Below are 20,472 nucleotides of genomic sequence, written 5' to 3'. Positions count from 1 at the left end.
CTTATAAATAGAATAATGCAGTAAGACGGACATACTAAGTCTTGTAAAGGTAAAAAAAAAAAAAAAAAAAGTGGGGGGGTGGATGTCTTCACCTCCAACAAGGTAAGTAAAGGGCAGGGAGCAAGAAGCTTTCTTGCCACTGTGGGACAATGGATAGATTTAGACAGAGTGGAAAATGCCCACCTCCCAATCTCCTGACACATACACTCCTCCCCCACACATACATTAGGCACTATCCTTAACTCTATGGACAAACACAGATGACGTGAGCTTAGCCAGTTAGGTTCTCCTGACTGGCCTTTTGATTCTGGAGAGAGAGGGGTCAAGTTGAATAGCCAGAAAATATTCCTGGCCCCCTGGCTGAGGGCAATGGCCAGTGGTGTGGTGGTGAGTATCCAGGGGCATCAAAGCTAAATGGCAACAGGAATAAAGACCAGTTCTAAGCCTGCTGTGCCAGTGGAGTGATCCCAGCTGTGTCCTCAGCTGCTTAGCTTCCCTTGGTCCCTAGTCTCTTCATGAATCAGATCTCCGGACCTCTGGCCAATTGTGAGAAACCCAATATCCTTCCAACAATTATTTCTTTGCCTGTGTTGGACAGAGGTTCTCTGTTACTTGAAACCAAGAACCCCAGTTGGTACCTTGGGTTATCAAATAAAACTTTCCAGCCTTATTGGAATTGTGGCTTTGGCTTTCCAAGCGGCCTCTAATTACCACTTTCTTCTATGTTAACTAAGATACTATTTTGTTGCCTTTTTCAGCGTAAACAGGCTTTATTGTGGAACTTTATCTTAGCAAAATGTGTATCAAGGAAAGTATTGTCTGAATTTCCATTTATCAAAAGAACCAACTGTTCCTACTTGCCACAAAAAATTCTTCCATGACTCATCCCTCCACACCAGACTCTTAATCTTTTCATTTTGTGATAAGCAATGAAGATGAAAGCCAAAGATAAACAGAAGAGCATGTAAGCAAATGAAGAAATAAGAAATAATTTATTGATTTCTCGTGGGAGTCAACAACCCACTCCTATCTTTGTGTTCTTAATATTAGGTTGATCAAATTGGCATAATTTTGAAAAGGCAAACAGCAGTGAGGCACCTGAATGGAAGCTTCAGTCACAGTCACACCTTAGTCTGTGGACTGCTGCCACTGCTGGAAATGAAGAGGGAGAAAATGTTGATTTGAAAATGCCCACCCTTCTGGAAGGAGCCCAACGACCACCAGTTTGGTCCTGGTGTGAAGAGAAAGATCCTGGTACTGTAAACTACTGGGGGAGAAAAGAGAGAGAGAAAGATCAGGTTGGCTTCTCTATTTGGAGTTCAGGGTATACAGGCAACAAGACCCAAAGAGAACATTTAATAAGAGCTTTTCATCACTTTCATATCCACAAGCTTCTTTCTCCCCCCCCCCCCATTTTATCACTTCCCAGCTGTCTCTAGATTTTATTTTGTATCCACTTTAGCTAGGAGGTCAGAGTTAAGCCTTCAGGAATGTGTCTCTCTATAGGCAGAAACCTGATTCCCTCTGAAAAAACTCTTAGTAGACCTTGGGAAAACTGCAGTTGCTATCACATGTACAGAGAGAGCTTTTGCAGTCATTGGACTTTAAATGTTCTGTTTGTTGGACTGCCAAAAGGTTACTGCTCCCTGGAGAACTGAGCCAGTTCCTCTAAACCCCTCCCACTGACTCATATGTTTGTCTGGCTGCAGCTGCTCAAAAAGATGGGAATTTAAAAGCTGCTACACAAGTGCAAAAGCAATAACCAAAACAGTGGCAATATCCTCAGGTCTCGAATAGAAAATACCCTTCCTGAGAAATGCAAGGGCAAGGGAAGGAACATGAGAGAAAACAGTGGAACCCAGAAGGGATAAAGATGAAAAGAAACAGGAAGGAAATCACGAGTTCTCAGGGCTGGAAACGATTCTGCTCTGTGACCTTGCTAACAGCTGTACCATGGATTCATTTTCTTCCCCCTGCAGTTAAATTTTCTGTGCCCTAGATTTATGCAGTGGTTGATACTGATAACTTATCAATATCACAATGTTAAAATCATATTCTTCAGCAATGCTTAATAACGCTTATTATTTCATTATTACTTCCATCCTAACAATATCCCAGTGAGTTGGGACACAAAATATTTCCTACACAAAATAAAAATGTCTTAGCTCTCACGACCTTGTACACAAATCCCAAATTTCCTTCAGCAGAGCCCAGAAAAAAAATGGTAAGCCACACCATAGTATTCCAGGATGCTGACTCCATCTCTGCAGCCTCTGCCCCACCCCCCAACTCCCTTCCATACTCCCTAGTGTTCTCAAGTTTTCCCATCTCTCTCATCGAACAGGAAATTGACCTAATAAGTATTGATCTAAGGTGTTGAAGGAGAAACAGTGCTGCTACTCTTCCATCTTCAAAAAGAGGCAAAGGGAAAGAATGACGCTCACTGCACAGAAACTGCCAATAATAGGACTTTTACTCCTAAGTGTGAGAGTTAATAAGTGACAAGAAGCCTTCCCTGAAACCCCTCAAACCATGTCATGAGCTACATTAAAGGTACAGTCTCTAAAATTCCAAAACCTTTTCCACTGATGCCTACCACGTCAAAGATCCCCACAATCCATTTGATTCAAAAACAGCTATAATACTGCAAAATAAAGCCCATCCCCACTGATTACAAATGTCATCTTTAGTGTTTGTGACGAAACGCTCTTGCTTACCGGAAACTGTTTCTTCCATAGCCTTTCTTCATCTGTTATCAAAAACAGGGGTGGTCTTTTGGTTGATTCAGCCTAAGAGAGCACTTCAGAATTTCACTACCTATATCTCACTCTCTTGTGGTTGCAATCCTATCATCCACCACCTAACCTGTAGTTCTGCATGAAGGTCTCTGATAAGAGGTACATAATCCATGGGCAACTCCACTTGATTTTATTTTTTTTTAAGATCTCAATTAGGTGAGTCTTGTCAAATGCTCCAAGGATTCATTTTCTGCCAGTTTTGGTATACTTCCACAAAGATCTGAAACTATTTATAAACTGCTTCACTTCCTGGAAAGTTTTTGCTACTCCAAAGAAAACTTCTAAAGTTTTAGAACATCCCTTTGGAACTTGTCCCTTTGGTACTGATCCCATTTTCTTTTTATTTTGGGGGAAACTGTTTCAAAAACTCGTATTTAAATAATCCTAACTCTAAATTGCTTATTTGAGTTTGTGAAATTGTACCTCCCCAGCAAGGCTAAAAACTCTGAGAAGGCAAGAAAGATGCCTGCCATTTGTTTGTCCAGTTTATCTTCATAATCACTCTTCCCAGTACCTACCACAACTCCCATGCACACAATGGGGGTACAACAGCATTGAAGTAATGAGCACTAAACTAGGTAATTCAATATTTAATGCTGTGTTTTTAGGGGCCAACATTTCTGTCTATACCAACAAATGAACATGGAGATGCTAAAACAGCTTGAGCTTTGCAATACAAACTGACACTTGTCTCCTAGCTAAGAAATGTCAAAATGTAGAGCTGGGGAAGGAATTATATCATTTGCTATCTAGAACACAGGCTAATAACTCTGGCTTGTCAGTGACTAGTTATAGATATCAAGGAGTTCAGCACTCTTGCCCTTAAAATCACCAGTGAATGTGTACAACAAAATCCTGCATTTTCACAATTGTTTAGATGCATTATGGCTTCAGATGATTTTTTTTCCTTTATGTGTATCTTATGTTTACTTTAGGCCATTACTCTCCACAGTAGTGTTTGTAATATATGCACACTAGAATAAGTTAAAAGCTGTTAACACTTATTAGCTATCATTTTTGGCGTACATTTAAACTTTTTTAGTTTCAATATTTCTTTCATATTTAAATTATCCTTGTTAAGAGTAATCTATGCATCAGGCATTTTGCCTGCAAAACTGTAGCTTTTTTATTGCCATTAAAATACAAATAAATCATTAGCCTTAGTGGATATTAAACAAGTTAAATCAGTTTTTACCAAAATATAACAGTTACTTTCAACATTAAACAGGGTTTGTAACTGGGGCACCTGGGTGGCTCAGTGGATTAAAGCCTCTGCCTTCAGTTCAGGTCATGATCTCAGGGTCCTGGGATCGAGCCCCACATCGGGTTCTCTGCACAGCAGGGAGCCTGCCTCCCCCTCTCTCTCTGCCTGCCTTTCTGCCTACTTGTGATCTCTGTGAAATAAACAAAACCTTAAAAAAAAAAAAAAGGGTTTGGAAGACTCTATGACCTAGGTTGGATCCTAACTGTGAGGAGTAACATTTAGAACAGGTTTTGGCTCTCTTGGGCCACATTAACTGGAAATATATATTCATATATAAATATCTATACATTTATACATAAACACACATCAATATTTATGTTCAATATTTTTCAGATAAGCACCTGTAAAGAGTGTCTTTCTCACTTGTGTCCCAATCAGATCCAATTCTTTTTAATTTAAAAACAATATCGGAGTGCCTGAGTGGTTTATTCAGTGGAGTATGTGACTCTTGGTCTCAGGGTTGTGAGTTCAAGCCCCACATAGTAGGGGCTATGTGGGGCCTACTTTAATTTAAAAAAAAAAAAAAAAATGAAAGCAATGGAAAACAAATTGCTTAGGGAAACAAAACAAACATCTGTTGATCACTTACTACATACCAATATCCTCTGTTATTCTCTCCTAACAACCCTGCCAGATAGCTATTATTCATATTTTATAAATGAAGATTCTGTTATTTTCTCCAGCTCTTATGACTAGGAAACAAAAGAGCAAAAACTGCCTGATTGCTAAGCCAGTACTCTTTCTACTACACCAGATTCCTAGAGGACCCAACTGAAAATCACACACAAGGCAGCTGTTTGCACAAAACTCTCTGACTCTACAGAGTGTTTGCAGATATTTGTAAGATTGTTTCTTAGAAGAGTAAAACTTATCTTTCCCATAAATATAATATTAATGTTTCTGTCACCAACTAGTTTACAGAGCCTGTTTTACCTAAAATGTATTTAAATAACTTACCCTTTTGGATTTTTTTTTTTTAAAGATTTATTTACTTGAGGGATGCCTGGGTGGCTCAGCCATTAAGCATCTGCTTTTGGCTCAGGTCATGATCCCACGGTCCTGGAATCGAGTCCCATGTCAGGCTCACTGCTTGGCAAGAAGCCTGCTTCTCCCTCTCCTACTCCCCCACTTATGTTCCCTCTCTTTCTGTTGTCTCTCTCTGTCAAATAAATAAATAAAATTTTTTAAAAAACAACATTTATTTGAGAGACAGAGAGAGAAAGTGCAGGGGTAGGGGCAGAGGGAGAGGGAGAAAGAGTCTCAAACAGACTCTGAGCACTGAGCCAGACACAGGGCTTGATTTCACAACCATGAGACTATAAACTAACCCAAAACCAAGAGTCAGATGCTTAGCCAACTGTGCCACCCAGGTGCTAATTTACATCCAGTATTTTTGCAAATGTGCATCCAGTATTTCAATCTAAGTGGCTTATCATGTGGTCATATAAACCTCATGAAATATGGTTTCTCAATATACAATCTGATAAAAACGTGAAAACACATCCAAAATGGAGTCTTTTATGGTAAGCCCCATGTCACCAAACTGAGACTTAATTAGTTTCAGCTCCCAGAAATGGTATCTTAAATCAGATAATCATGAATTGCCTGATCAGCACTAGTTTAGGGATCTGATAGACCCCTACATTCTGCTAAAGGAAAGTAATCTTACAATAACCAATTTGCATTTTGCTGTATAAAACGTCTTTGTTCCCACCCTTTCTGCCTATAAAAGTCTTTCACTTTGTATAGCTCCTCAGAGCTCCTCTTTATCTACTAGACTGGATGCTACCTAATTCAAAATTACTGAATAAAGACCGTAAGATCTTTAAAATGTGTTCATTTGAATTTTGTTTTTTAACACATCATAGGAGATGAAGATTAAAAGAAGCCCTACAAACAGGCTGACCAACTCTCAGTCTGCCCAGCACTGTGAGGACTCCTAGGAAAAGGGACTTTCAGTTTTTAAATTGGGACTAAGGGGTTCCTGGGAAAGTCCCAGGCAGACAGAACAAGGTGGTTACTCTGCATCTCATCTCATCCAAGCCCTCATTTCACAGGTAAAGAAACCAAGGCCCAGGGCACAAATCAGATCAAGCAGTTAGTGACCCACGACACCTATACTTTTTCTCTTATTTATATGGACTCGTTCAGCCTGTGGACATATTGTGATTTCTCTGATTTAATCACTGGTTTAATCGTTTATCATGTACACTACCCATTAGGGTCTGTGTATCAAGAACCAAATCTCTGTTCCCTTTGTATTTTCAGCACTGGTCCAGTTCCTGAATCAGTGTGTGCAACTTGATATATGCTTGTTGGCTGCTAGTGAAGAACGAAAGTCTGTGGTCTGGGGGAACCGAGATCTTTATTCAAGTTGTACTGGACCAGAAAGACAATAATACATCACAGATAGAAAGCTGAGAGCTGCATGAAGCAACAGCTTCACCAATTTTTTCCTTTATGTCCTATGTATTATATAATAAACATGTATTACTTTATAGTGAAAAACAATCATTTTTAAAAGAATGCTTATCAGTGCTTTGTGTTTCCCGATGAACCAGAGGACCGCTGATCCACAGGCAAAGGATAAATGTCATAGGATAAATTACCACCTCAAATGTCCTGCTTGCCACATTTCTTGCCAAGAGAGCAACAAGAGAGAACCTTCTTATCCTCCCTCATTGTGCCTCACCTGTGGTCCTCACAGATTATTTGAGGAGACAAAAAGGGCAACCAGTGAACAGATTCTGATATGTTTTCTAACTATACCAATAAACATTCCCTAATTCCTGTTCATATTAAAATCTGAACTGGCAGTAGAACATGCTTAAAAATTGATGTAGCATTTGAGATACGAGATTTCAAAAAGGGACTTTTTCTCCAGCTGTGCTGCATCTCCACATCTGCCAAAATGCTCATAGTTTGACTTTGCACATTCCGAGTTACATTCCTCCCTCTTAAAGAGATGAGAATCATGTGCCAGAACTCATTAAGAAATTACCCAGTAAACACTCTGGCTCCCAAGCGGCTTTCTGACACCAAATAAGTTTCTTTGATCAGTAGAATGGTATATTATAATCACTATAAACCTTTAAGAGGGAAATCACTGCCAAAAAATTCCAACAGAGATGAAAATACCAGAATTTTGAAGTTGACCAACATTGCTTCTTTATTCTACAGTCCACAGTGATTCAAAGAGTTTAATTCATTAATATTTAACTTTGCAAGTCTCTACATCCACTTAGAAACATCCTTTTTCATTTTTTTCCTCCTTAAAACTTATTGAGTATCACTGTCCTGTAACTTGAAACTATACCCTGGGATTACTTTATAATAGGTGTGAAAGTAGATTTCCAGGGATCTGTGAGCTGCTGGTTGTTATTTAATGTGTGCAACAACTCAAAAGTGGTGGTGCATGTGTGGATTTCCCACTCCCTCTCTCATTTCCATAGGTTAAAAGGAGCAGTGCGTGTATACAGGGAGAGAAAAACACCCATCACCAAAGGGTAGTCTGGACTGAGTGTTTAATAGGAATCAAGGCTAACTCTTTCTTTAGGAAAGACTATAAAGAATTTTCTCAACATAGATGGGAGATGGTTTTAGCATCAGTTTATAGGGTCACTTTCTTCTGTGCTATTGGCTACTTTTCTTTGAGTTACTGAGCAGAACAAACCCTCAAACCATAAAGCTTTGTAGGACAGCCTTGACGAGCTCAATACCAAATACAATTCTTACAGCAGCATTCATACTTTTGGGTACGAAACAGAGAAACAAATTTTAATCCAGTGGAATCTATATTAGAATCACTTGGAAAGACTGGCCAAATTACTCAAGCTCACTCCCATTCCCAAGACACTCTGAAAGATACTCATGTTCACCCACACACACTCCCATTAAAAACTGTTGGTTCTTGTAGCCACAGCCTATGTACCACAGATCCACAATCAACTGTCGTCAGGAGGCCACTAGTTAACCTACCATTCCAAGTAACAGATATCAACATCTGAAATGTGCACAGCCTGTGATCCATCAAGTCCCCCTGTAGGTGTTTATCCTACTGACACCTGCACAAGAAGGCAAAAACATGCAAATGAAATATGAAATTTTCCAGCTTGCAGTAAATAAAAAAAAACTAAAGAATTAAATAGATTATGGTATCAAAGCATTGGAATTATTCTACTCAGCTGTTAAAGAGGAAGAGGAAAATCTATATTCACTTATATGGGGAAAAATAACTCAGTTTCTCAAATATTTTGACTGTCTCTGAATGGGCTTTTAGCCATCATTATTACATAGGATTACATAAGAAAAGGGATCTTGGATCTGGGTCTCTACAGCACATTCACAAGAGCACCTACAAGGTGCTGTGACATGAAAGCCAGAAGACTTGCAATAGAATTTCCTGGCTTGCATGGCACAGTACACTGGGAAGATGTACATTTCCTATAGCTATGCCAGGACACCCCACCCCCAACCACCCCCCTCAAAGTGGCCCTGTAAGGCATAGAGCTGTCTGGACCTGTTACCTCCAACAGTGAGCAGCCTCTTCATTCACTCTGACTGTCGCACCAGTATCTGTGGTTCCTTGTGTGCGGAGTGGAACAGGTTTGGGAAGTTGTGAATTTCAGGAACTGAAAAAGTTACCAGGATCCTGTGTCACTGCTTGTGTCAAAGGCTAATTTCTAAAGGAAAGAGAACAAAATACTGACTGTAACTAGAGCATCTTATGCAAAAGAATGAAGATAACTGGGGTTATTTGAAACTTTTACCTTAAAGTCACTTTGAAATGTTAAATGAAAGAAGCCAGACACAAAAGATCATAAAATACATGATTCCATTTATGTGAAATGGAATCAGAAAGTAGACTGGTAGTTGCCTGGGGCTGAGGGTAGGAACAGACTTGATCGCAAATGGACATGAGGAATCTCTCAGGATGATGAAAATGTTCTTAAATTGGACTGAGTGATGGCTGCACAATGCTGTAAATTTACTAAAAATTGCTGGTGCTGTCAAAATGGGTGAATTTCAGAATATGTAAATTGTATTTCAGTAAAGCTCTTAATAAACAATTTAAAGTAATACTACACAATTTATAATTTTAGCCATATTACTTAGATGTCTATACAACAGAAATACATCTAGGTTATAAAAAGCAAGTTACATATATTGATTTTTTTTATTAGCAAAAAGCTGTAATTTAGGGGCGCCTGGGTGGCTCAGTGGGTTAAAACCTCTGCCTTTGGCTCAGGTCATGATCCCAGAGTCCTGGGATCGAGTCCCACATCGGGCTCTCTGCTCAGCAGGGAGCCTGCTTCACCCTCCACCACTCTGCCTATCTCTCTGCCTACTTGTGATCTCTGTCTGTCAAATAAATAAATAAAATCTTTATTTAAAAAAAAAAAAGCTGTAATTTAAAGAATCAAAAAATGTATTTAATCTTCAGTATGCACAGAAAATAACTAGAAGGAAATAAAAGGAATGTTGTTTTTAGAAGGTGAGACTAGAGTTCCCTTGCAGGGAATTTTTTACTTCTTACTTCATACATTTTCGCCCCATTAAATACTGTTATAGGCAAATATTCCTGTTATTTAATAATGTGTAAATTATCTTCAATGTCTACATTTTTCTTTTGCTCTCAAAAAACCTTGTTATCAAAGTCCTCAGAATATATTCTTTTTAAAGGTTTTATTTATTTCTTTAAGAGAGAGAGAACAGAAGCTTGTGGGAGGGGCAGGAGGAGAGGGATGCAGGGCTTGATCCCAGAACCCTGGGATCATGACCTGAGCCAAAGGCAGACACTTAACGAACTGACCCACCCAGGTGCCCCATAAAGTAAGCATTTATAATTAAATATTTCAATTCCAGAATAAAAAAGTAAAATATTGACTGATTCTGGAAAAGGTGATTAAATATAATACATATTGTCTCTTGACAAGTGCACTACAGTAATGTTTTACAGAATTGTTTATGTTGTTCTACTGATGGCATGGAGATAATTTTAGGTCAGAGGCTGGTAAATTTTTTCTTATAGAACAAAATAATAAATACATTAGTCTCTGTGTGCCACTCTGTCTCTGTTTCAACTACTTCATATGTCAAAAGCAGCCACAGACCATTCATAAATGAAGAGATGAAAGAACAGGTTATAATGATCTCTGTATTAGGTGGTAAAATAAGGTTTTTTTTTTTTTATTTTAATATGTACCTGGAAATGTATTAGAAAAATATAACAAGCTCATGAAGCCCATGCATTCTTAAGTATTATAACTTGGGTTAGGATAATTTTATGTAAGTTTTTAAGAAAAATATTAAGTAAATCTACAACAGAAGATACCTGGGTATGACAGAAATCATGGGAAAAAAATAAGTTGTGCAAAAAAATAAGTTGTTATCTGCAAATGACAAATATTTGGGAAAACTGCATTTGAGCATAAATAACAATTTATTAGCAATAAACAGTAGGATGAAGAAAATCTCTCCAGACTATGTAATTCTTACTAGAACTCAACCCAAAGCAAAACTCCTGAAAGAAATATCAAAATGTAGACCAAAATCCCCCAAAGGTAGTGATCCTTAATATTTACTGGATCATAAGTGACAAACCTATTATCCAGGAGAAAAAATGCAAAAATACTGTGCTCTCTGAAACACTTCCAAATTCAGAGACTTCAGCTTGGTGAAAGAAAAGAGAACATACACAACAGCATCATTCCAAGATTTTTTTCAGGCACTCCAGTGCACATGACCCATGCTCAGCACTTCACTCAGCAAATCAAACAGGCAGACAAGAATGCAGTGCCCTCTGGGAACCAGTGCCCTCCTCACATACCAATTGTGATGACACAGGAAACTGTGTATTGTCAAAATAAAGTAATGTTGTTGCCAATGACTGCCCCCATTCAACTCAACATGCCACAATCCAGGTCAGAAAAAGAACAGAGTTTTAAATCTTTTCATTCTTCCTGTACTTCGCTAAATACCGCCATAATTTACAAACTGATACCTTAACCAAAGATAGGGTGTTTTCTACTTCAGAAAATCTGAATTGAAAAAGGGCAGAAGAGGATAGATGGTGGGGAGAAAAAGGAGCTAATAATTTTGAGCAACTATGTACTAAGTACTCTCCGTTCTATGGAGTGCTTACAACAAATCTAAGAGATATATATCATTATCTTCATTTTAAGAAAATGAAATGGAACTATGTGTCTAGATTTATCTCCCTTGTCTCCTCAAGATAAAACTTTTATATCAGTAATACTGAAGAGCAAATATTGATCTATAAATATATTACTTCATGTTTCCATTAACTTTTGCTCATGCTGCTAGAATGTTCTTTCCATACCTATATTCAACTGAATTGTACTTGGCTTTGAGGCTCAGCTTAACCATGACTTTCCCTGAAAAGCCTTCCCTCATGCCCTCCCCCATTCATGATTCACCCTTGCCGTGGTGTTACTTCCACAGGGCATCACCACCGTACACAGTCTCATGTACACTCCTGAAATTGATGATTTAGTTGCCAATCTCCCCTTGTAGGTTAAAAATTTCTGAAAGTTCAGAGACCACTTCAATCTGACTTCTCTCCTCAGAGCTTTAATACTGTGTCTAGCACAAAGTAAGAACTCTGTAATCTGTTGAATGAATGAATGAACAAACTGCATTGCCCAATGTCTAACATGCAAATGGTAGAACCAGGATTTGAACCTAGTATCTCTTTCCAATATACCATCATGTGAGCACCTAAATAAATAAATAAATATTTATTTATGATTAATTAATTAATTACTAGTTGCTCTTTAGGATATTAAAGGATTGTCTACCAGTGACTCAGTTGCTCCAAACTGCCTTGGAAGTCCTTCAAGAAGTACCATAAACCGCCTTTTAAGGGACCAAGGAAAATGTTCTAAAATGTCTTAAATTCAAAGAAAATAAAAATTCTGTCATAAAGAAACTGGGGGTTTCTCAGAATTAAATTGCCAAAGAACTAGGAAGCAGTAGTGTGGTACTCAAAAATAAAACCATCAAAGTCAAATAAGTGTATCCTTGTTAAGAAGTCCCTCTGGCCTCATAGCAAGCCAAAAGTATTTCTGTCATTCCATTTTTAACAAACCCTTAGGAAGGTACAAGGTGGAAGCTGGCTCATATCAAATTGCCTCTGAAATTTCCCTAGAGTAGTTCATAACCCCGAGCACCCAGGAATCTATATGTACCCCATCACCCCTGGCTGATTAGGAAATAAGCTAAGCTCCCCTTTACTACCAAGTTGCTTGTTCCTGCTTCTCTTGAGTTTTCTCAGATAGTTTTGTGATGTATGAATGTGGGGAGGCCTGAAGGCCTTTGCCAGAGTACATCCCCATCCTCCTGCAGGGGCTTAAGAACCCACATGCTGCTGGCCCTACCACCATATGCAGCCTTGCAGTTCCAAACAAATTTTAGAGACTGACATTGGGCAACAAGAAGCTATTGCAAGGTTATAAACAAAATAGTGATCAGACTGATATCGGAAATCTTCCAACTGTACCCTTATAATTGTTATTATCATTATCATTACTATTATTGTTAGTATTATTACCTCTACAATAAAGTGTTCTCATGCACATTCTCCCCAGAATGGGACAGAAGGCACAATTACCGCTGGTACACCAGCTGTACATGAAACAATGTTGAGGAGGCATGTAAAAATGTATTTAGAAGCTGAAACAGTATCTTTCATGCCTGACATGAAGGGAAAAAGACTAGCAAGTGTTGCTTTAGACTACTATATTCTACTGCACTGACAAAATTAAAAAGTATTTGTTGCAGGCCTACTGTGTGCAAAGCATCACACCAGAGGCTGCTGCATCTCTATATATAAAGAAATGAAAAGATTTGTTGGCTTCTCAGGCAAAAATCTCTGGAGAAATTTTGGTGGAATCATAACCATTGTTTAATATTCTTGAGCCTTTCTGCTTCAATTTTTCTAAGACATCGCACACTCAAAATACTTAATTAGAAAGAATCTTCTTCTATGTTTTGCAAAGAATATACTTTTTCCCGTGACCAAAATATTAGTATCTGCTTTCTATGCTATTGTCTTTTAAGTATCAAGGTATTTGAGAAATTATTGATAAAAACTTTGTGAGCACATACTGAGAAATAAAAGAGAACTGGTTAATTTTAAAGGGTTATCATGCTCCCAAGCTATCCCCAGACCAAATATGCCTATGCCTTTAAGTCATAGGATCTCTCTTCTTTGAATAAAGATGTCAACTGCCTACACTCAATCACCCTTCATGAAAACTAACACAAATACCATCGTACCATGTAATGGAAGTTGCAATACAATGAAATATATTATAGTTTTCATTTACATTCCCACTGTGTCTCCTTAAGGATATACCCTCATCAACTCCATTGGATTTAAGCACTGCTCGACTCTGTAACAGCAACACAGTTAGAAACCAACTCTTACAATGGCCACAGACACAGTTAATTCATGTAATAAGCATTAACTGAGCTTATGTGCAATATATTGTTCTAGATGCTACGAATTCAAGAAAAGATGATGTGGCAGGTAGCAGATAAATACAATCAGTGTGGTATATCTTATGATCAAAGAAGTGTACCTAATTAGGCTCTCCTGGTCACTGGTATAAGGTAACCAGTTGAAAAATCATGCTAAGCTCATCCACACTAAGCTAATTAAAAGGAAAAATTAGCTCAGTGGCTGCTCCTGTCAGTGGGCAATCTTTTTCTGATTTCAACCCCATGGACACTTCCTATGGGAGATACCATGAACAGTAAATACCCTCTTCACCCAATGACCTATAATCTAATTAAGGCAATAGATACACATTTAAAATGATGCTCCAGCAACCGAAAACGTGGGATGAAGTTCTAGACTTGCCACTTACTAATTATGTGATTTGGGACAAGTTGGTAGCATCTCAAAGCCTCAAGTTTATTGTATGTATAATGGGTAATAGAATATATTTCATGTGACTGCAATAAAGATGCAATGAAATAGTGCAACCAAAACACTAAGTCCAAGCCTGAGAACTCAGAAACCATTAGCTATTATAAAAATATCATTAACATGATTAATCTTAAGTTGAGTGCTCAAATACTCAAAAGAACCAACAGTCAGTTTCAAATGTGGTTGTTTAAAAAAGATTTAGCAGAAACACTAAGATTTGAGTTCCAACTTAAAGGCATCACAGAAAAAAGATGATCCATGATAGAGCAAACTGCAGTAAGGAAACTCAAGATGATGACAATTTCTCCAGCAGGTAATGAAAAGACAGTATGAGCAGAGCTTGTGTAAGGAAGTGAAGGAAGACGGAACTTGAAAGGCAAACTGGTGCCAGATGACAAGAGGCTTTCAGTGCCCGACAAACAAGTTTGAGCTTTGTCCTGTACTTGATGGCGACTGAAAGGTTCTGTCGAGAGAAAAGTAAAATGACCAAAGCAGGGCTTTCTAAGACTAAGTGAAAAAGTTGGGGGTAGGGGGTAAACAAATCAGTTAGAATGGATTGTAACAGGGCGCTTGGGTGGCTCAGTGGGTTAAGCCCCTGCCTTCGGCTCAGGTCATGATCTCAGGGTCCTGGGATTGAGTCCCGCATCAGGCTCTCTGCTCTGCTTCCTCCTCTCTCTCTCTCTCTCTCTCTCTGCCTGCCTCTCTGCCTACTTGTGATCTCTCTCTCTCTGTCAAATAAATAAATAAATAAATAAATCTTTAAAAAAAAAAAAAAAAAAGAATGGATTGTAACAGTCCTGCTGTTTGGCAATAAGGACATACTTTGCAGAGGTGTCAGAGGAGAAAGTTGGAGACTGGAAGCACTTCGAAATGAGAAAAAAAAAAGAGAGAGAGAGAGACATTTACTGAATGCCAAGTATTAGTCACAGTCCTGCTCTAAAAAAGGTTGTCAGGCCACATTTTCCCAAGGAGTAGTTAAGTCTCTAAATTAAAGTTATGAAATTCAGAGATATGTTGATTCTTCCAGGTATTTTAATGACTAAGAAGGGTACCTTTCTTGCTCACTATAAGCATTAAATCCATGTTGGTGCTCATAATAATGTGATCTGCATTTGTTACACCTATGCTGCTAGCAACATTATTCACAACAGCCAAAAGGCGGAAAACAATCTAAATGTCCACCAATGATTAGGTAAACAAAATGTGATATTCACATACAATGGATTATTATTCAGTTTTAAGAAGGACTGAAATTCTGAAACATGTTACAATATAGATGAATCTTAAAGACATTAAACTAAGCAAAATACGCCAGAGACAAAAGGACAAATACACTATGATTTCACTTATATGACGTACCACAAATAGTCACTCACAGAGACAGAAAGTAGAATGGTGGTCACCAGTACCAAAATGAGAAAACGTAATAGTGGGAATCTGATGCCCTGAGAAGCAGGATGTTTACTCAAAACGAGATGAAGTTAAGGCCTGCTAAGTCCTTTAGCCTAGATGCCCAACCAAAGAAGACCACCTCTCTCCCCAGGTCAGACATCATTAGATAGGTTGTCCAGTATGAAAAATAAAAAGGAAAAAAGCCAACGATCACCTCCATCAGAATGATAATGATAGCCCAATGGTGCATGCCTCTCTGCTTTTAACATGCCCTGGTCTGACACTAAAGGAGGGGGTAGGGGGAAGCCATTTTACCAAAGTAACCCCTTACCTTGGCTCCTTTAAAAGGAAACTTGAGGAAGGAAAAGTAACTTGCTGAGATGTCTCTGTGCCCTTAATGCCACAGCCATGACAAAGGCTCTAGAGACAAATTCAGTGAGCTTTGAGGGACCAGAATTACTTAATATATTTCTAAATTTAAATTTCCCAAGTAATACAAATGTAGTGAACTGAAAGGGCACCCAATGAGTATAGCAGCAATGTCCACAACAGCCAAACTATAGAAAGATCCTAGATGTCCATAGACAGATGAATGGATAAAGAAGATGTGGTACAACAGAATACTACTCAGCCATCAAAGAAAATGAAATTTTGCCATTTGCAACAATATAGATGGGAACTATGTGAAGCAAAATAAGTCAATCAGAGAATGGCAATTATATGATCTCACTGGTATGTGGATTTAAGAAACAAGGCAGAGGATCATAAGGGAAGAGAGGGAAAAAATGAAACAAGACGAAACCAGAGAGGGAGACAAACCATGAGACTCCTAATCTCAAGAAACAAACTGAGGGTTGCTGTGGGGGTAAGGTTGCTGGTGTACCTGGGTGATGGACATTAAGGAGGGCACGTGACGTAATGAGCACTGGCTATTATAGAAGACTGATGAATCACAGTACCTCTGAATCACTGTACCTCTGAAACCAACAATACATTATATGTTAATTAATTTAAATTAAATCAAAAGATAATAAAATTAAAAGTAATCTTAAAATAATAATAAAATTTCCCAAGTAGTTTACTGTTTTCAGAACTATGCTAGAAGGAATGCAAATATAGGAAAAGTTTAAGATATGGTCCTTGCCTTTTAAGATCATATAACCTACTCCAGAAGACAAGAATCATACAGTGATATAATAATGAACATTATGAGACAGAATATAATTAGGTGCTAAATTGTGTAGTACAGATTGTAAGTACTCCAGGAGGTCATAAAAATGTCTAACGTCCTGTAGAAATGAATAATGGGTCAGGAAATCTTTACTCACTGCCCACTTGTAGGAGCAAGCAGAGAAACCTATAAAATGGAATGAAGGCTTTTAAAATATCTATTATATTTTAATTTTACATGCAATATACCTCCTCTACCAAACAGTCCTGCTCTTAACTTTCTTTTCCAAATTTGCTTTTTTCTCAGCCTGTTTACAAGTAATTAGAAAATGCCTCAAAGGAAAATAAATAAATGTGCCAACCACCATTTGAAAGAATGTGTAAATTACCGTGAAACAGTGGTATTCAATGAAAAATTAGTAAATTCAAGCTTCATAAAAATAAACCTTTTATTGAAAGCCTGACTTTGTTCAAAGCCAAGAAGAAATAGCTGTATGAATTCCCCTCCTTCCCACATGAGGGCTAATGAGATCCAAGGACAATTTTATTCATTTAGCTTCAGAATTCAGACCATCTGTTTTAAAATGGGAATTTCACATCCCTCTGCATGACACAGATCAAAACAGACAGGGATTTTGTTTCTATAAGGACTCAAACTGTGAGTGTGTATCTTTTTGTTCTGGCCAACCTCACACGTTAAAAGTTGCATGACTATGTAGCGGAAGCAGTGAGCTGAAGAAGCAAGGCATTAAATTCTATTTCCTAGGCTGCCAGTGACTATAATCTCTCCTCACTTTCTTCATCCCTTCTCCCTGAGTAGCAATCAAATATATTCTACTCCATCAGAACTGAGTAAATAGAGGGGTATCTGGTATTTCGCCTCACCTATCAGCACCATGTGAATACTGGCACATCTTGCAGGTAGTTGGGGTAATACACCGCTACATATCTATACTTTGTGGTTTAAAACCACCATTTTGTTTCACTCATGATTTTGTAAATCAGAAATTTAGGAAGGCTCAGCTTGGTGGTTCATCTCACTGACCTGGTACCAGCTGGTAGCTGAGGCCAGAGGATCAATATTCAAGAAGGTTCTCTCACTTAACTGCCTTGTAAAGCCGTGGTTCTTCATGCTCACTCCGGTGCACAAGTGCATGCACCTGTGTGCTGTCTCCCCCCACTCCCTCTTTCTAGCTCTCTCTCAACAGATGGTGTATCATCCTCCAGGAAGGGTGACAACTAGAGCAAGGCAAGAAAAGGTGCCTTGGCCACAACATTTAAGGAGGCAAGTTCCCAAGTGCAGCCTCTGTACTTGTTCAACCCTAAGACTGAATGCTTCGTTAAAATGAAAGCTCCCAAAGTGCAAAATTTATAAACTTGTCTTCCCATTACTCCTGGAACACCATAACATCCTTCTAATTAATATCACCCCCTCTAAACTTCATCTTCCGTTCAGTACATTGAAGCAGATTGCCCGTTAGCGGACCTTCCTGCAATAACTCGCATTAGTACCCTTGCTTAAAGTTTCCAGTGGTCCCCCTGGCTTATAAGTAAAACCCTTACTTATAAGTGTTCCCTGATTTGGTGCCATCTCACTTGTTTTTGGTTGCACTGTATCCCCCCCAAAAATATATTCAAATCCTACCCCTCCCATACATAAATGTGACCTTATTTGGAAGTAGGGCCATTACAGACATAAGAAAATAAAGATGAGGTCTGGATCGTTGGGCTTGTACCCAGTGACTGCTGTCTTTATACGAAAAAGGAAAGAGATCTAGACACAAAGACACAGAGGAGACACAGGAAAGTAGGCCATATGAAAAGACAAAAAGAGAATGAGTGATGCATCCACAAGCCAAAGAATGCCAAAGACTTCCACAAGCCACCAAAGCTAGGAAGAAGCCAGGAAGGAATCTTCCCTGAAGCCTTCAGAAGGAAAATGGCCCTGCCAAAACTTGATTTCAGACTTCTGGCGCCTTGACCATAACACAACAAATTTCTGCTGTTTTAGGCTACAAAGTTTGTGTTAACTGATTATGGAAGACCTAGGAAATTTGTTCAATTCTACCCCCAGTGCTTCCTAACATGCCCCCTTTATTTAGGCAGAGGTTTCTTCCCTGTCCCTAATCTGCCAATCAATTACTACTGTCCTTAACCTCCATTAAAAGGACAAAGCAGAGGAGCGTACATACTTATATATTGTAGCTGACTTATAGCTGGCATGTTCTGGTACTCTGCCAGTTAGGGCTACTAGTCCCAAACCTGAGTCAGAGCACGTTTGGCGTAGAGTTGCACACATGGGTTAACTTTAAAAAAAAAAAATGTTGAAAGGATATTGAGTTTTCTTAATAAATGCTTAAAGTTAGAAGCAAAACAATTCTATCCCTGTCATGTTCTCTGTCCATCAAAAAGGAAAAGAGAATGTTTAAGTGAGAACTAATTTATAGAAAGAGATAATGCAAAGCTATAGAAGCCCTCCCTTGGCTATTTACCTCTTAGCTGTCAAAAATGTATGAATTACAGTGATTTTAATCACCTGGACCAAAAATGACTTATAAGTGGTAATTCAATAATCTGGAGCTTAAGCAAGGTTGCCCTCATTATTGCTCCCATTTCAGTTGTTGGAAAAAGTGTATTAAAAGCTCCTCAAGGAATTAGGGATGTCATTTATCCTTTTTCAAAAACGACCTTGCAGGGTAACATGAGCAAAATAAATACAATTCTTTTTAATGTGGTAGGGAAAGGACATCTTATAAGCACATAGTGATCACTCACTTGTGAATAAAATTCATGCCAGAGATTGGAGGGACAGTATCAGGAATGTAGGAAGTGATCGCCGGGCTGGAGCCCTGAATACCCCGGTGGGTACTACATCTATAAGGGAAGTAGACAACCTGGAAGGTATTCAGGTGAGAGAGCAAGACGGAAAAGAGGCTTGAGGAAAAGTAGCAGAATGCAGTGGTGCTTAAATTGAAGGGTATATATATAGTAAAGAATCAAACTTAGTTTTTGTGCCCCAAAGTGTAACGTTAATGCAAACAAATGAAAATTATAAGAGGACAAATTTTGAATTGTCATAAAACAAATTTCTAAAAATCAATTTAGTAATTATGAATAGTCCCTGGAAATGTTCATGCAAGGATATGTAACTTTTCACAATAGTGACTTATTTATCTTTATAGCCCTAGCGCATACCACAATTACTTCCATGTAGCAAGTGACTAACACGCATTTGATAAAGAGAAATTCCAATGGTCTCATCTAAACCTAGGATTCCAGTATTTTAGGATTCTAAAGAAGCTCAACCATGAAGCAGTCACTAGTAGGTCTCATAGTCATAAGTTTCCTTATGTTGGATATGAATCCCTCAATAAAATAAAAAAGAATCCCAAACACCTGTTAAGAATATTTTTGGTAGTACCATGCAGTAACTAAGTGTAAAATGTGAAACACTTAACAAATTCAAAGATTCAAATAAACTATTTACATAAACACTTACCCTCTTATTCAAGAAAAAAGTGACCTGCAATTTATCAAATCTTAAGCACAGACATTACCCTCAGTGTTCTCAGTCATTCCAAAACATTTATTGAACATTAACTGTGTGCCTGGCATGTCTAGTACTTTCAAACAATTTAGCGAGGTAAGTATTAATATCTTCACTTGAAGGCCAAGAGAGTTATGTAAGTTGTCCAAGTTCAGGCTGCTACTAGCCCATATAAAGCATTTGTGCAAATTTTTAAAAAGCAAGGTACCTCTTTCTCAAGACATTTTACTTCCATTTGTCAGAACATGTGTCACAATGTACGAATTTTACTAGAGCAAACCATAAAACTAACACATGAATATTCAAATTGATAATATCTATTATATAAATAGTGTACATTTTGGAT

The 20,472-nt window shown here is 38.2% G+C and overlaps 1 long non-coding RNA gene across 2 annotated transcripts in view; it reads right to left on the bottom strand.

Moving 5' to 3' along the window:
* LOC132010217 (uncharacterized) overlaps positions 1–20,472 on the bottom strand; it is a 152,654-nt gene that overhangs the window by 119,740 nt on the left and 12,442 nt on the right. For both annotated transcript variants that reach the window (XR_009402197.1, XR_009402198.1), the window contains exons 4-5: positions 8,589–8,744; positions 8,041–8,126 (exon numbers count right to left, since the gene is read on the bottom strand). This is a non-coding gene — a long non-coding RNA (uncharacterized LOC132010217). The remainder of the gene's footprint in view (positions 1–8,040; positions 8,127–8,588; positions 8,745–20,472) is intronic.

Source organism: Mustela nigripes, chromosome 2 (genome assembly GCF_022355385.1).
Source record: "Mustela nigripes isolate SB6536 chromosome 2, MUSNIG.SB6536, whole genome shotgun sequence".
NCBI lineage: Eukaryota > Metazoa > Chordata > Mammalia > Carnivora > Mustelidae > Mustela > Mustela nigripes.
Note: the sequence above shows the minus strand (reverse complement) of the source record. Positions and strands in the feature narration are given on the sequence as shown.